Source organism: Pogona vitticeps, chromosome 3 (genome assembly GCF_051106095.1).
Source record: "Pogona vitticeps strain Pit_001003342236 chromosome 3, PviZW2.1, whole genome shotgun sequence".
Lineage (NCBI taxonomy): Eukaryota > Metazoa > Chordata > Lepidosauria > Squamata > Agamidae > Pogona > Pogona vitticeps.
In genome coordinates, this window is record NC_135785.1 from 235827019 (window position 1) to 235841451 (window position 14433).

The following is a 14433-nucleotide window of genomic DNA, read 5'->3' on the forward strand; positions in this document are numbered from 1 at the left end:
AGAATCGTGAAAATTCTGTCCTGTAACTTTACCTTAACCAGATAGTTTTACATGGCAGTCAGGTTTGCCATAGACTTGGTAAATCTTCTTTATGTCTTCTCTCCCCATCTTTTCATTTCAGTTTATGTAACATTTGAGTAGATCTTAATTTCAAATAGTTGAAGTATTCTTTACTGACAGAACAGTTACTGAGTAAAAGACCTGTCAATGTGGTAGTTAACAGCTTTGGTGCTATTGCTTTGATGCTTTCAACAGCACCTGGCGTATTAGGGAGTCAGCAGGTGAAGCTTTTCATTCTCCTGGGCTTGGAAAAAAGCCATACTGTAGGTGTAACTAAGGTTGTGCAGTCTCACAGCTAAAGCTGATAGGTCAATAGCTTCCCATTCCCAAAGACATCAAGGCCAACAGGTGGAATGCTGGTCCTTGGAATGCTTCACAGGCAGGTCAAGCAAGGGTTGGGAGTAGGGGACAGCATGTGGGAAGGTCTGGCTGACAAGATAACATGAGAAAATCAGAGTCAGGGGCTTGTTTTTTGGCAGCCAGTAAATGGCAAAACACACCCAGGTGCTAACTGAGAAATAGTGGGTGGAGATGCCCAGGCCACCTCACATGTAAAAACTGAACTTTCTTCTCTTCCAAGCTACTTGCCCTAAGATTTTTCTGTCCACCTGGAGAAATGGAAAGGGATAGTATTTCTCTGAGTATCTGACACACACGCCCATGTCTAGCAGCCCTGCTCTGGGCAAAAGCTGAAGTCTCAGGAAATTACTATGTTTATCCAGGTGAGGAGAAAACTCTCAAAGAAACGTGTGCTGAAGGAAGGAAAAGTTTTAGGTTATGAGGTGTTTTATTGCTCAGTCTAGGTACCTTTATCACTCATTCCCAGCTGGCACCAGAATTCACTGGCTCACAGCAAAGGTATTTATATGTATGTTGTGCTTGTTTCTCAACCAAACTTGCCTGTCCTGTTTCTCCCTAATCACAAGGCCCACCTCCTGTTTTGGCCCTGAACTATTAGGGGATGGGATATTGCTAGCATGGCAATTTTTTTTTGTCATAAATCTGAAAATGTGTAGTTGGTTATTCTCAGAATGGGAGAAAGAAAACATTGTTTTCATTTTCCTTTGCCTTGAAAGATTTACCGTATGTATAGTTCATGACATGTACCACCACGATCACCCTGCAACCCTTATTCCTCTGTCCAAAATACTTAACATAATGTTATTAAGGATCTGAGCAGATAGTGTCTCAGTTCCTGCACCCATTCTCTCCACAGTAATGGCCATTCACATGTTCTACACACTGTGTTGAATGCTCAGTGGTCTTTGTGGTGCTGCTTGATGGGGTGAGTTAATTTGGATGGGTTTTTTTATTTTTATTTCACTTAGAAACATACATAGTGCTGCATACCTTAAATATAACCACAGCTTAAATATACTGTAGGTAATACCATTTTACTTCAGAATGGATAGGCAAACATTCAGTTTTTCATTTTTAGAGAATGTAACTGAGATCTAGAGAAAATGCACTTAGTATGTCTTCCCTCAAAGAATACTCCTCTTCAGGTTTCCTGACAGATATGGCCTCCCAGGAGGGTGTTCCCCAGATCCTCTTTAGCCCTGCCACATGCTAGTTTTTATTTCTAGTTTTCCCCTCTAAAGGGTTTGCTGTACTTTTTATGGTTGCTTATACTTTTCTGGGTTGAAGACCCTCAGGGAGATTTGCTATATCAGGTATGTTTTGTCTGCTGTTTGTTTTTAATTCTATAAGATGTCTAGAAATATACCCATACTTATTTTTTGTTTTATCAGAAGCTCTATTTGTGTTCAAATTGTGTCATAGCTAACCCATGGGTTTGCTATTCAGTGATGACAGAATAGAAATAGTTCTATCTTAGGCTGTGAAATTAGAGGGAAAGGTTCCCTCTACCCATTCAATATTCCCTAACAGCAGAATATCCTTGCACTGGAGCTTAGTAGGGATAGTGAGTAGTGTTGGTCTTTATCCTGCAGTGAGATAGATACAGAACTAGAATATCAACTGTAAGAAATAAACAGTAAGTAAAGTCTTACTAAGTAAAGAAGGGACATGGTGGAACAGCAAGTTAAACCGCAGAAGCCTCTGTGCTGTAAGGTCTGTAGATCTTCAGCTGTAAGATCGAATCCCAGCTCCCGCCAACCTAGCGGTTTGAAAGCATGCAAATGCAAGTAGATAAATAGGGACCACCTCAGTGGGAAGGTAACAGCGTTCCGTGTCTAAGTCGCACTGGCCATGTGACCACGGAAGATTGTCTTCAGACAAACGTTGGCTCTATGGCTTGGAAACAGGGATGAGCACCGCCCCCTAGAGTCGAACATGACTATACAAAAATTGTCAAGGGGAACCTTTACCTAAAGTCTTATAGTAATATAAGAAAAGGTGTACAGGCACCTTTTCTGTCCAATTGCTCACTAAGATGTAGCACAACGGTGCAATCTAGACTCAGGGTGTGGTTGCACTGCTGAAATAAATTGGGAGCTGGTTGGAGGTTTTACAAATCAAGTTAATGTTATGTTGCTTTCATTCCACTGTCTCTGTCCTTATGGTCACCCACAGCAATGGAGGTGGTGGTGGCAGCAGCAGCGACAGCATCAAGAGCTGTATTTGAGCTCAAGCAGCAAGAAGGGCTTTTCAGCAGGGAAGGATGCCACCTCTTTGCTTGGCTGGCTGAAGGAAGGCCTCACCGTGTCGCCTTTTGCAGCTATGGCAGCAGGTTGTGTGGATAAGGAAACAAGGGCAAGCAGCTGCGGTCCTTTGGGTCTTCCTTCTCCTCACCGATGTGTATGGATATACACATACACACATTCATGCCTGCCTGCATGACAACAACTGAATTCCCACCTTCCCCTTTCCTTCTCTTTTGCCATTTTGTTTCCAGGAACTGCTTCCTTCGTGGCCATTGGCATTGTCTCCCTTCCTCCACCCTGCCAATCTCCAGTTTTCATTGTCACCTGGGGGAGAAAAGGGTGTCATAAAGAAGAGGTTAAAAAAAAAAATTAAAATTGGCATCCAATTCAGCAGACCCCCATGTCACAATTTACTCCAACGCAGGCATCCACACATGCCGAAATGATTCAAAATAAATTAAATTAAAATAAATGACCACCCTCACAGCTCTTTAATATAACTTAGGGCCTGATCACATGAGGCAAATGTTCCCTACTTATACCCCAGTTAGATTGTTGCATAAATTTCTGGTCACACAATGCATGCCTAATATCGAATCATTTCCGTGGCTAGTGGTATAAATGCAGTTTATTTCCCCCTCACAGGAGGCTTCTATTATTTTGTTCTGATGACATATCGGAACATTCCTGATTGGTATTGCATGTGTGAACGTCAGTCTCACCAGGGAAAACAGAGAAGGGAGAGTGGCCAGGCCCAAGGCACAACCTTGAAGAAGTGTCCCCACCCCATGGGGCTCAGCAGGGGTAAACCAGTCATTTGCCAGTGAAAGAAAGGAGGGAGGCATGGCTTAGGGGGTGTATATATTTTTTACTTTAAGAAATTATAAAATGAGGGGCCGTGCTGCCCCAGGAGACAAGACAGAAAATACATTTGTTTATTTGTTTCATTTATTTCATTTTTATATAGTGCTCAACTGCCCTTCTGGGAAGGTTACAACTTATATAAATCAGTTCCACAGTGTAGTCGGCCATAACTTTTCTAATAGGGAGAAATGAATCAGTAACATTAAAACAAATGGGAATGTTTTTCCAGGTATATATACCATGTGACCATGATTTAGTACAATAGAAGTATGAAAAGTATCGTTAGAAGTGGGAAACATTTGCCTCGTGTGATCAGGCCTTACTTTCAAGCCAAAAAAAGAGAGTACACTTAGATGTGCGTTTCATAGGTAGAATTTTTTACATTGAATTCAAACGTGCTAAACTTGACACAAATATAGGCGTATTACAATGTGTAAACACACCCTTAGTTATAATTAAAGTAGGACTATTGAAGTCATTGTGGCTTGAGTTAATCATGACTAGCTCAAATATAATCAATTTCAACGAGTCTTATACAAGTATGACTAAATTTAGTTTCAATCCACTTGCTGACAAGTTAACCCCACTGAATACTTGTTGACTTAACATGCACAAGATTGCACTTTGGTACAAAACAGATTTCATAGAATTATAGAATAGTGAAGTTGGAAGGGGCCTGTAAGGCCATCAAGGCTAACCCCCTGTTCAATGCAGAAATACAAATCAAAGGATATCTGCCAGGTGGTTGTCTCAATTTCTCTTGAACTCCTTCAGTGTTGGAGCACTCACCATCTCTCGAGGTAATTGGTTTCACTGTCGTACTGCTCTAACAGATAGGAAGTTTCTCCTAATATTCAACTGAAATCTGGCTTCCTGTAACTTGTGCCCATTGCTGTGTGTTAATTATCTGTATTATATTTTGGTTGTTCTTCAGGGTGGTTTTTTTTTCTTCCATCCTCTCATCCAGCATTTCAAAAATTGTATCTGCTGAATTCATCACTGACTACCAAACGCTGCTACAAGAGTCCTCAGCAGGCAAAAAAGGGGGTAAGGCACTCCTGGTTACAAGTTAACAGACATCATTTTTCTTACTACTCCGGGCTTGAAGAGTTTTCAAAACTTCCGTGGTAAGTATTTCAAGCAGGCTTAAAGGGCTGCAGTGCAACTATGCAAAGATAAATTAAAGAATGCCTCCACAAGGGGTTTGTAGCCAGAACATCTCTGAAAGTTATCAAACCACACAGGGAGTGGACTTTGTGGGATGTTTAATGGAGAAGAAAAGAAAAAGAATCCCGGGGTGTTGAAGGCGTTTTGGACAAGGCAAGAAGAAGAAAAAATCATGAATACAATTATTTTAATTTCTCCCTTAAGCTCCATTTTTTCTCCTTTCTTCTTAATATATTCTGTTTCCATTTTAGTAGCTATGGTAATGGCTATTTACATTTCTTTTTTCAAGTGCCTGTGCATTTTTAAAACTTTCATATGTATGAGCCATCTGTCCATGTTTGACTGAATATAATAATAGCTATACCACAGAAATTAGTGAATGAGGATGCACACAACAACATTCTAGTACAATCAAAGAATCACATCACCAGAGACACCCACGGGTCCTATCACAACTGAAGAACAGGTTGGACCTGATCTAGGGCTCTTGCACGTGACATGCCCCCCCTCCCATTATACACTTTTGTTCTTGGGCTCTTTTAAAAGGCGACTGAGGGAAAACTCACTGGATTCTGTGTTTGGGTTGCAGCAGCCGGAATAAGGAGAGTAAACGGTGAGTAAAGCTTTCTTGGGTGACTGGGTTACTTTTTAATGGAATTTTGAATTCTAAAGTCCTTTTTATTTCTATTATCATTCCATACTTCTAAAGCGAATAGATGCCTGCAGCATCTATAGTTAAAAAAACTAACCGCTACACTGCTCTTTCTGATCAGGCTTATTAAAGCATTAATCTGTTGCACATCTGACTGGAAGCAAGTCCTGTTGAATTCAATAAATAAATATTTCTGAGTAGACATAAAGAGGATTTCACTATGAGTTGCAATTGCTTTACACTACTAAAATGCTTAGATGTCGCACATAATTTTAAGCTGTGTATAGTATGGCAGTTTGAGATTTCATTATCCATTTCTTTCAGGAAACAAATTATCATAGTGGCAATGAGTGTTGCCAATTAATAATGATGCACAGTAAAAGAAAAGAAAAATGGTGTTTTAGGTTACAAGATACAGATTTTTTCTTAATTTCTCCAAGAACATGATAAAACTAATGAGTTTCTCCTGGTTCAGTAAAGTTAATAAAATGAAATGCAAAGCACACACATACAGAGTTAAAGACTTTTCTTTAGTTAATTCTTCTTCATGCTGTTATATAGCTTTTTCTTTGTTGCACTATTTTTAATGAGAGGATAGCAAGCAAACTGCTTTCTAGAAGAAGCAGATCTTGGAAGTTTTATTTTCTGGATTTCAACACCCCAAAAGTATGGCTGTCTGGTGGATTCTGGAAACCGTAGTCCAAAAGAGTATTACTTCCAAACTCTGAAAAAAAGAATTACCCTGAGAAAGTCTGAGCTGTTCAAATTATGTGTTTGTTCCTTTTTCATCTGTGCAATTTAGCTGAACTGTTTATAGATGAACCTCTTATTCTGCACTCATTGCTTACTCACAAAAGAGTGGAACTATGTTAGGATAAATGTTAAAAGCGCATGTAGCCCACTTTGCTTGAAAGTCCTACTAGGTTCAGGGAAGTTTGGTCCCAGGCAAACCACTTCTGTGTTTTTTTTCTACCTAGAAACCCCTGAAAAATTTCCCCATGAGTCAGAATCGACTTGATGGCACAGAATTATTATTTTCATGTCTAGCTGGAGAGCTGATTGAGTTAGTTATCTGGCTACAGAAGCAGAAGTTGGGAGTTCCCTGATTTGCCTCTGAAAGAGAGCCAGCTTGTGTGGTTTTGGGCAAGCTGCACAGTCCCAGGACACTCCCAGAAGAAGGGAATGGGAAACCACTTCCATCTATTCACTCCTAGAAAACCTTGGAAAGGGTTGCCATAACTCAGAATTCACTTGACAGCACACTATTATTATTATTAAGCATGTAATGGACTGCAGGCAAGCAAAGTCCTTTGTGCCACAGCTTTGGCTATGCCATGCTCACATTCCTAGTTGTCAACTTGCATCTCATTTGAACATTGACCTTTCTGCTATGTACTCCTTTTATCTAGTGAGCCTGTTTTTATTTCTATAACAGGATAATATGTATGTTCCTGTGTTTCTCTGTGTGTATATCTATAGGCTGCCGACATACATTTTCAAACAAAGAGTTCACTACCTGTCTGTTAAAAGGAGGCAATTGAAGCACAGGGTTGTGAATGTTTGCATTTACAGTGCAAACATGAAGACTTCAAGTGTGCATTCTCACTGTCTACATTGCAAATCAATGCAGTTTTCAATGCAGTTTTTGTGGACTGAAGCATCTTAATCTATCTTTTCAGTATAGCTGTTGTTGGGGGGGGGTCAAAAGACCAAAGTAATTGGGGAAAGAGATAATTGGGTACTTTTCTCACTGGAGAAATGTAACCAAGTACTGACAACAAAACTGTCAAAAAATTGGTGGTGGACAAGAGCCTTAAGTTCTGTGTTGCCTACAATTATTATTGTAAGGCCATGCTTGTCTGTATCACTGGCATTCCTATTATTGGTGTTTAAAGTATATCTGCCAAATTTCCCTTATTAATGCAGTGAGCAGTCTGTAGTGACAAATTCATGGAAACATGCTATGTTAAGTGTACTTTGAAGCAGGTCCCTAATTAATGTATATGAATGAACAGGAGTAATGATTTAATGTTTCCCATTTTGCTAGATATTGCTACAGCATCCCAGTCACAAAGTACTGTACTTGCAAGGCATTTTCTACAGTCCAATTGGACATAATTAAAAACTTATTCACATATATATTTCAAGCTTATGCTTCACACACAATTAGAAACTACCTCAGACACTACCAAAGTCAAGGTGTGGTTCTAATGTAGTTGAAAAGGATCAAGACACGTTACTAGATGATGTCGAATGTCAGTGCAGGATGGGAGAATAAATTACCAATCCTGAGAAATGTTTATGTTTCTTTTTATTAAGCTTGGGTGCCTCTCAATAAGGCACGTTTAAGCATTTGGTAACATAACGCTGCTCTGAATATCTGAGTGTAGCCAAGAAAAACAGAGGAGATCAGCAGGAGATTAGCAAGAGTCGCTCTTAATTTGAACCTCCTTGGGTGAAGGCCTGGATTTATTCCCCGAGTTCAGCTTGGAGCTAATATAGCTATGGCCAACAGTGGTGGTCAACCCCTGACAATGATATCATGAAATGGGATGTCGGATAACTGCATAGAGAACATCCATTCTCAGCCTATTTTTGGCCACAGCAAAAAAAAAAAAAAAACATTTTGAAGGAAGTATAGGCCCAAACAGGAATGTATAAGTTGCAAAATGAACCTTAGAAGGTTCCGTGTCAAAATATTTTTCCAGTCTGTGGTCCCTTCAAATGTGTCAGGGCTCCCATGGGGCCATATAGCTTCCGTTGAGAATGGCTGATTATAGACCATCTCTAACCTTCAGTCCATTCCTGGGCAGAAGCACAACTGGGTTCAGCTACATTGTTTTCCCTAAGTGAGCATGTGTAAAATTGCAGTTTAAATATAGTTTGGGACTTGCAGATTCTAGTGAAATGACGTTTTTAGAAAGCTATGTTTATGTCCATAAAACTTTTCATTTAAAAAAGTATATAGACTATCATGGGTTGCAGCAGCTTCTATATTTAAACTGCTTACCACTGGTTGCTATAGTGCCATCTCGTTAGAGAGTTAAGTATGCACTAGGTTTCACCCTGCATTCATCTATGGACAAGACACAGAACTCTTCCCCTCAGGTCTAAAACACCAGTGCCACCCATTCTTGTAACGTGGTTCTCCAAATGTCATTGGATGCAACTGCCCTCAGCCTTCCTGTTGGTACAACCATTGTCTATGCTGCCTAAAATTTATAGGAATTGTAGTCAGGCAATGTCTGAAAAGCAACTACTTCTCCAACCTTGATCTAATGTATGATAAGCCTGGAATGCTTGCTGGTGCCATTAGTGTGTATGACACTCAGAGTGGCAAAATAAATAAATAAATAAAAAAATAAAAAAAATAAAAACAAACACAAGCTCAATGTTCCCATAAGAACTCATCATCTCTAGACTATAACATGAAATGACACAGGCTTAGTCAGAAAAGGGAGAGGCATGAATAACAGAGAAGACTTTTATTTATGTAGATGTGTTTATCTTATCTCCTTACCAAAATATGTGAGCAAATGAAGTCCGTGCACTTTGAAATTTCTTTTCGTTGCATGTTTCAGTCGATAAGGTCATTATAGTCACATGACTGTTTAGATACACATCAACCAATTTGCACACTATACAAAGAACATAGAAAGTTCTTAAAAAGCAGTGGTGCACTTAATGACAGCATTATCTCTTCTGCCTCTTGGTTGACTTGTTGGCTGTTTTCTTTGCATATTCACAGGCAGGCACATGCTCATAAGAAATGGGAGGGGCACAATTGTGGAAGTACTGTAATGAAAGGCAGCTTGATTCATTGCATGTGACTTGTTCACCATTTCATAGGGTTTTGTGTTGTTATGAAGGATTTTGAAGCTGGTTAGAGGCACCCGAGTCTTTTCCATACCTTGTTGCATGAGACTTATTGGCCCGTTCAGGTGCACAGTTTGGAAGGAGCTGGAGAGTAAGAGTGGCTAAAATTACCTAAGGGAATATTAAATTAAACAGACAGGTGAAAATGCCACATAACCCTGCTGGTTCTACTTGGCATTTTGTGGCACCATGTGTATATGTACTAAAATGGATGGTACCTGGCTTGAATTAGCTTTTAGCCATATGTGTCCAAGAAGTGCTCATCTCTTTGGAAATAATCAGCAACATTCCTTCTTATGGCACTATAAAAAGTTAATAGATGTACTGTAATTAATAATCATGCCACACGGGCATAGTGGACTTATCATCCCCAGATTCTGCACTTAAACACTGCCTCCTATCATCCAGAAGTCATCCCAAGATTTGAGGTACATCGTCATCAATATGCTGATGACACACAACTCTGTCTCTAATTTACTACATTTGTAGTGGATATAGTTCAGCTCCTGGAGTGTTGCCTGTCTTTGATAATTACCTGGACGAGGGCAAACAAGTTAAAATTGAATCCAGACAAGACAGAGATTTTGTTGCTGGGTGAACCTCCTGACATGTTACGGAATAATCTAGCTAGTCAGGTCCAGAACGTAGTAGCCAGGTTAATATCAGGGACTAGGCAATTTGATTTGTTTCCCTAATCCTGGCTGATCTGCACTGGCTCCCTGTTTCCTCCTGTGTGAGGTTTAAGGTGTTGGTTATAACCTATAAAGTCCTAAATGGTTTTGAACCTCGTTACCTATTGGAGCACCTCTCCCCAAGGGTATCTACCTGTCCAACCCATTCCTTTCAGGCTGCACTATTTAGGGTACCTACCCCGAGTCAAATAAGGAATAAGCAATACTAGAACCCAGGCTTTTTCTATAGTGGCTACCCTCACTGTGGAATAAATTTCCACCAGAAATTAAAGAGGTCCCCTCCCTACAGATTTTTAGGTCTCTAAAAATCAAATTATTTAAGGAGATCCTTGGCAACATCCTAGCTTAATTGAGACTAGTATTCTATTGCAATTATTGATTATTTTATTATATTACTGGATATTTTGTTATTATGTTATGGTTTTTATGATCTGGTTCACCTATGCCCTCAGATGGCAATCCTCAGTTGCCTTCTTGTTTTTGTTTGTCTGTGCTATTATCTATGCACTCTTTTATTATTTTAGTTTGTATGTTTTGCTTAATTATGTGAATCGCCCCAAGTAGTATTTCACTAAGTTGGATGGCCTAAAAGCTTGCTCAGTCAGTCAGTCAGTCAGTCAGTCAGTCAGTCAGTCAGTCAGTCAGTCAGCCAATCAATCAATCAATCAATCAATCAATCAATCAATCAATCAATCAATCAATCAATCAATCAATCAGATTTAAGCCATTGAAATGCTATAAGATTGTTTATCTATCTATCTATCTATCTATCTATCTATCTATCTATCTATCTATCTATCTATCTATCTATCTATCTATCTATCTATCTATCTATCTATCTATCTATCTATCTATCTATCTATCTATCTATCTATCTATCTATCTATCTATCTATCTATCTATCTATCTATCTATCTATCTTATTTCATTCCATTTTCTTTTGTTTTGTTGGTTCTGATTTTTCCTTACAACAAATACACAGAGGTACTACCATCTGGAATTTACAAAATTATATCGTCCATAGCCTCTCACTTTGCAATGTCATTCTGCCTTTTATTCACAGCAGCCACTTGCTTTAGACATGTATGACTTTATGTTACACTCTTGTGTTGGCAATGGGCAAATAGCCAAGGGCAGACTAGAACTGTCATGCTTGAAAGCAAACATGCCCTTGTGTTTAAGAACAATAAAAACATATAGTAACAGAAGATCTTCAGATCTGAGCAAAAACTCTGGAGGAAATGAAAGGAAGAAGCCTGTTCAACTTGCTGATGAACAAGTCTAAGCAGGAACTTTCTGACCCCTGTGGTATGAAAGGCAATACTGTCTGATACGAAGCATCCTCAGAATGACAAAGCTGGTTCAGCCATCACTTGTTCAAGAAAAGCAATATAAATTTAAGCATTTAAAAATGGAGGATGTTGCTTTTATGTGGCTGTACGTCTTTCCCCATATATGATAGGAAAAAGCACTTCTGATAAGGGCTCTGTGAAGAACCTTTAAATCTGCTTTGTTATGACAACGGAATAACTCATTTCAGCCCAGATTTTAGACGAGCATGATGGCATGAATGACTGTAAAGTACAAAATCTAACATAGAATAATGAGGATGGAAGGGGCATAATAAGGCCATCAAGTCCAACCCCCCTGCTCAGTGGAAGAATCCAAATTCAAGTAGATCTGATAGATGGTTGTCCAGTTTTCTCTTGAATACCTCCAGTGTTGAAGCACTTACCACCTTTTGAGGAAATAGTTTCCATTGTTGTACTGCTCTAACAGTTAGGAAGTTTTTCCTGATATTCAGTCAAAAACTGGCTTCCTGTAATGTGAGACCACTTTTACATTTTTTTTATTATTTTCCAAAACAAATACATCAATACAAAACAATACAAATATACTGATTAACAATCTAAAACCCAGTGCACCCCCATACCCACGGGACCCTTTGGAGTAATTCTTTTATTACGAACCTCTTTTCCAAAATTGTATTGATAGTTGCTTAGAGGCTTTCCCCTTTCCTTTCACTAATACAAATTCAATAAATCTACCCCAAATAGCATAAAAATATTCAAACTTATTTCCCCTCTTTTAATCTTTAGTTCAGTAGTCAATTTGTCATTTAACCCAATGTCCCATACTTTGTTACACCAATCTTCTAATTTGAGATCATGTTTGTCTTTCCAGTATCTAGCTGTTAATAATTGAGCACTTGTCATAAAATTAGAAATCAGTTTCTTTGAGTAATAATCACGTTCTATATTTTCAAAAATTGACAGCAAAGCAATTCTTGAGTTAAATTCAATATCTTTTCCAAATACATCACATATTTCCTTAAAAATCAATTTCCAAAATTTTTGAATCAATTTCCACTCCCACCACATGTTATAATATGTGGCAATTTCTTATGTGAGCCCATTATAACTTGTCCTGCACTCATGAATGATGAACAGATCTTAACCCTCCTCTATAAGACAGTCTTTCAAGCTTTGACAATTGTGATCATTTCTCTCCTCAGTCTTCTTTTCTCAAGGCTAAACATACCCAGCTCTCTTAGTCTTTTACTCATAGGACTTGGTTTCCAATCCCCTGATCATCCTTGTTGCCCTCCTCTGAACTTGCTCCAGTTTGTTGGCATCCTTCTTAAAATGCTGTGTCCAGAACTGGACACAGTACTGTACTCTACATCACTGGTTCTTAACCTTGGGTTACTCAGGAGTTTTGGACTGCAACTCCCAGAAGCCTTCACCACCAGCTGTGCTGGCTGGGGTTTCTGGGAGTTGCAGTTCAAAAGCATCCGAGTAACAAAGGTTAAGAACCACTGCTCTAAATGAGGGATAAGCACTGCTGAATTGACAGTGTCAGATAATTGCAGGCTAAATGCAAAGTACTACAAGGGAACAAAAAACAAGTGCCCAGTTAGAAGATGTGGGATACTTGCACGTGAGAAGGATCTTAGCATTGTTGTAGATTACAAGCTATGAGCCAACGATGAGATGTGACTGTAAAAATGGCCAACACTATTTTAGGCTGCATTAATTGGAGTATAGTCTGCAAATCCCATGAAATCCCTTGACGTCAGGCTGACTGGTCTATAGTTCCCTAGTTCTTTCTCTTTTTTAAAAAACCTTTTTTACCTTTTTAAACACAGGGACAATTTTAGCCCTCCTCCAATCATCCAGCACTTTACCCATCACCCATGATTTAAGGAAAATAATAGATACATGGTTCTAAGAGTTCTTCAGCCATTTCCTTTAATGCCCTTGGATCTCCAGCCCTGGAGATTTGAACTTTTTCAAAGTAATAAGGTATTTCTTGACTATTTGCTTATCACCCTCAAGCTGCAGTCTTGTTCCCTTCACTTGTACTTCACATTTGCCTGGAGAGTCACAGAGCGTCTTTTGGAAAAAGACTAACCTGAAGTAGGTTCTACAGGGTCATTGAACTCTCCCATTTCTATTTCACCATATTCTTTGAAATTCTTGCAGATGAAACCTTGGGGGAAATGGCATCTTCTCCTTGATTGGGAAGTCAGTAATGAACTCCAACTACCACCTTCTTTTTGTTTGCTTTTTTTTTTGCCCCAATTACAGAGGCTCTTCATGGGTCAACCAAGCTCATCTTGTTTCCGTGCAGGAATATGTATTTTTAACATATACTCCGCCTCCCTTTCTACTCATTCTGTTCTTTTTAAGCCATTTATATCCTTCAATTGTTGTATTTCAGTCATGGGAGTCATCCCACCAAGTTTCTTATCCCTTTCAAGTTATATTTACCCTCCTAGAAACTTGGCTAAGCCTATTGCAGGCGGTATAGCAATATGCTCTTTGCTGACCCAGAGCTGCATTCAAACCTAGCTGAGGAAAGGTAATGCCAATGCCCAGCTTTGCTTCTCGACCCTTTGTATTCCAATACAGTTTTAATTATAACTAAAAAATGTTATTTGTTGTCCACCAGCCATAGCAAACTTGCTTCTGTCATTTGAACTCTAAATACTAAAACTGTAGAAAAGTGAGCTTTTCTCTTGACATGCAAGTCACCATTCAGGTCTGGAACCAGACTTTGACCCAATCTGTAAACATGGGAGAATTGCTTTTTTGTTGTTGTTGTTCTACCGGACATGGCTGTCTCTGTTTAGCCTTTTTCTAAGCTAAAGAAGCACAGATACTGTAACTCTTCCTCTCATTATAATCTGATTTGAAAATGGTCTCCTTTTGAAAATGTCCTTTTTCCATTCAATACATACAATGGCATGCCAAATTTGGTATATGTTGTAGGACAGTAGTTCCCAGTCTTGGCCCCCCCTCCACATGTTCAAGGACTACAAGTCCCAGAAATCCTGGCCAGCACAGCTAGTTGTTAAGGCTTCTGGGACTTTTAGTTCAAGAACATCTGGGGTCCCAAGGTTGGGAGCCACCGCTGTTGGAAAAGAACTGCTCTTGGACTTTTCCTAGTTGTTGCTGAGACAAACTGAACAAACTTTGGCTGAAGCAGGAAAACATAAAACGATCCCTGCTGG

The 14433-nt window shown here is 39.2% G+C and overlaps 1 protein-coding gene across 1 annotated transcript in view; it reads left to right on the forward strand.

Annotated features, from left to right (window-relative positions):
• Positions 1-1353: 1353 nt before the first annotated feature.
• Positions 1354-14433, forward strand: part of UPK1B (uroplakin 1B) — a 29954-nt gene continuing 16874 nt past the window's right edge. The window contains exon 1 of the mRNA XM_020783809.3: positions 1354-5310. The gene's annotated coding sequence lies outside the window, so the exon portion shown is untranslated. The remainder of the gene's footprint in view (positions 5311-14433) is intronic.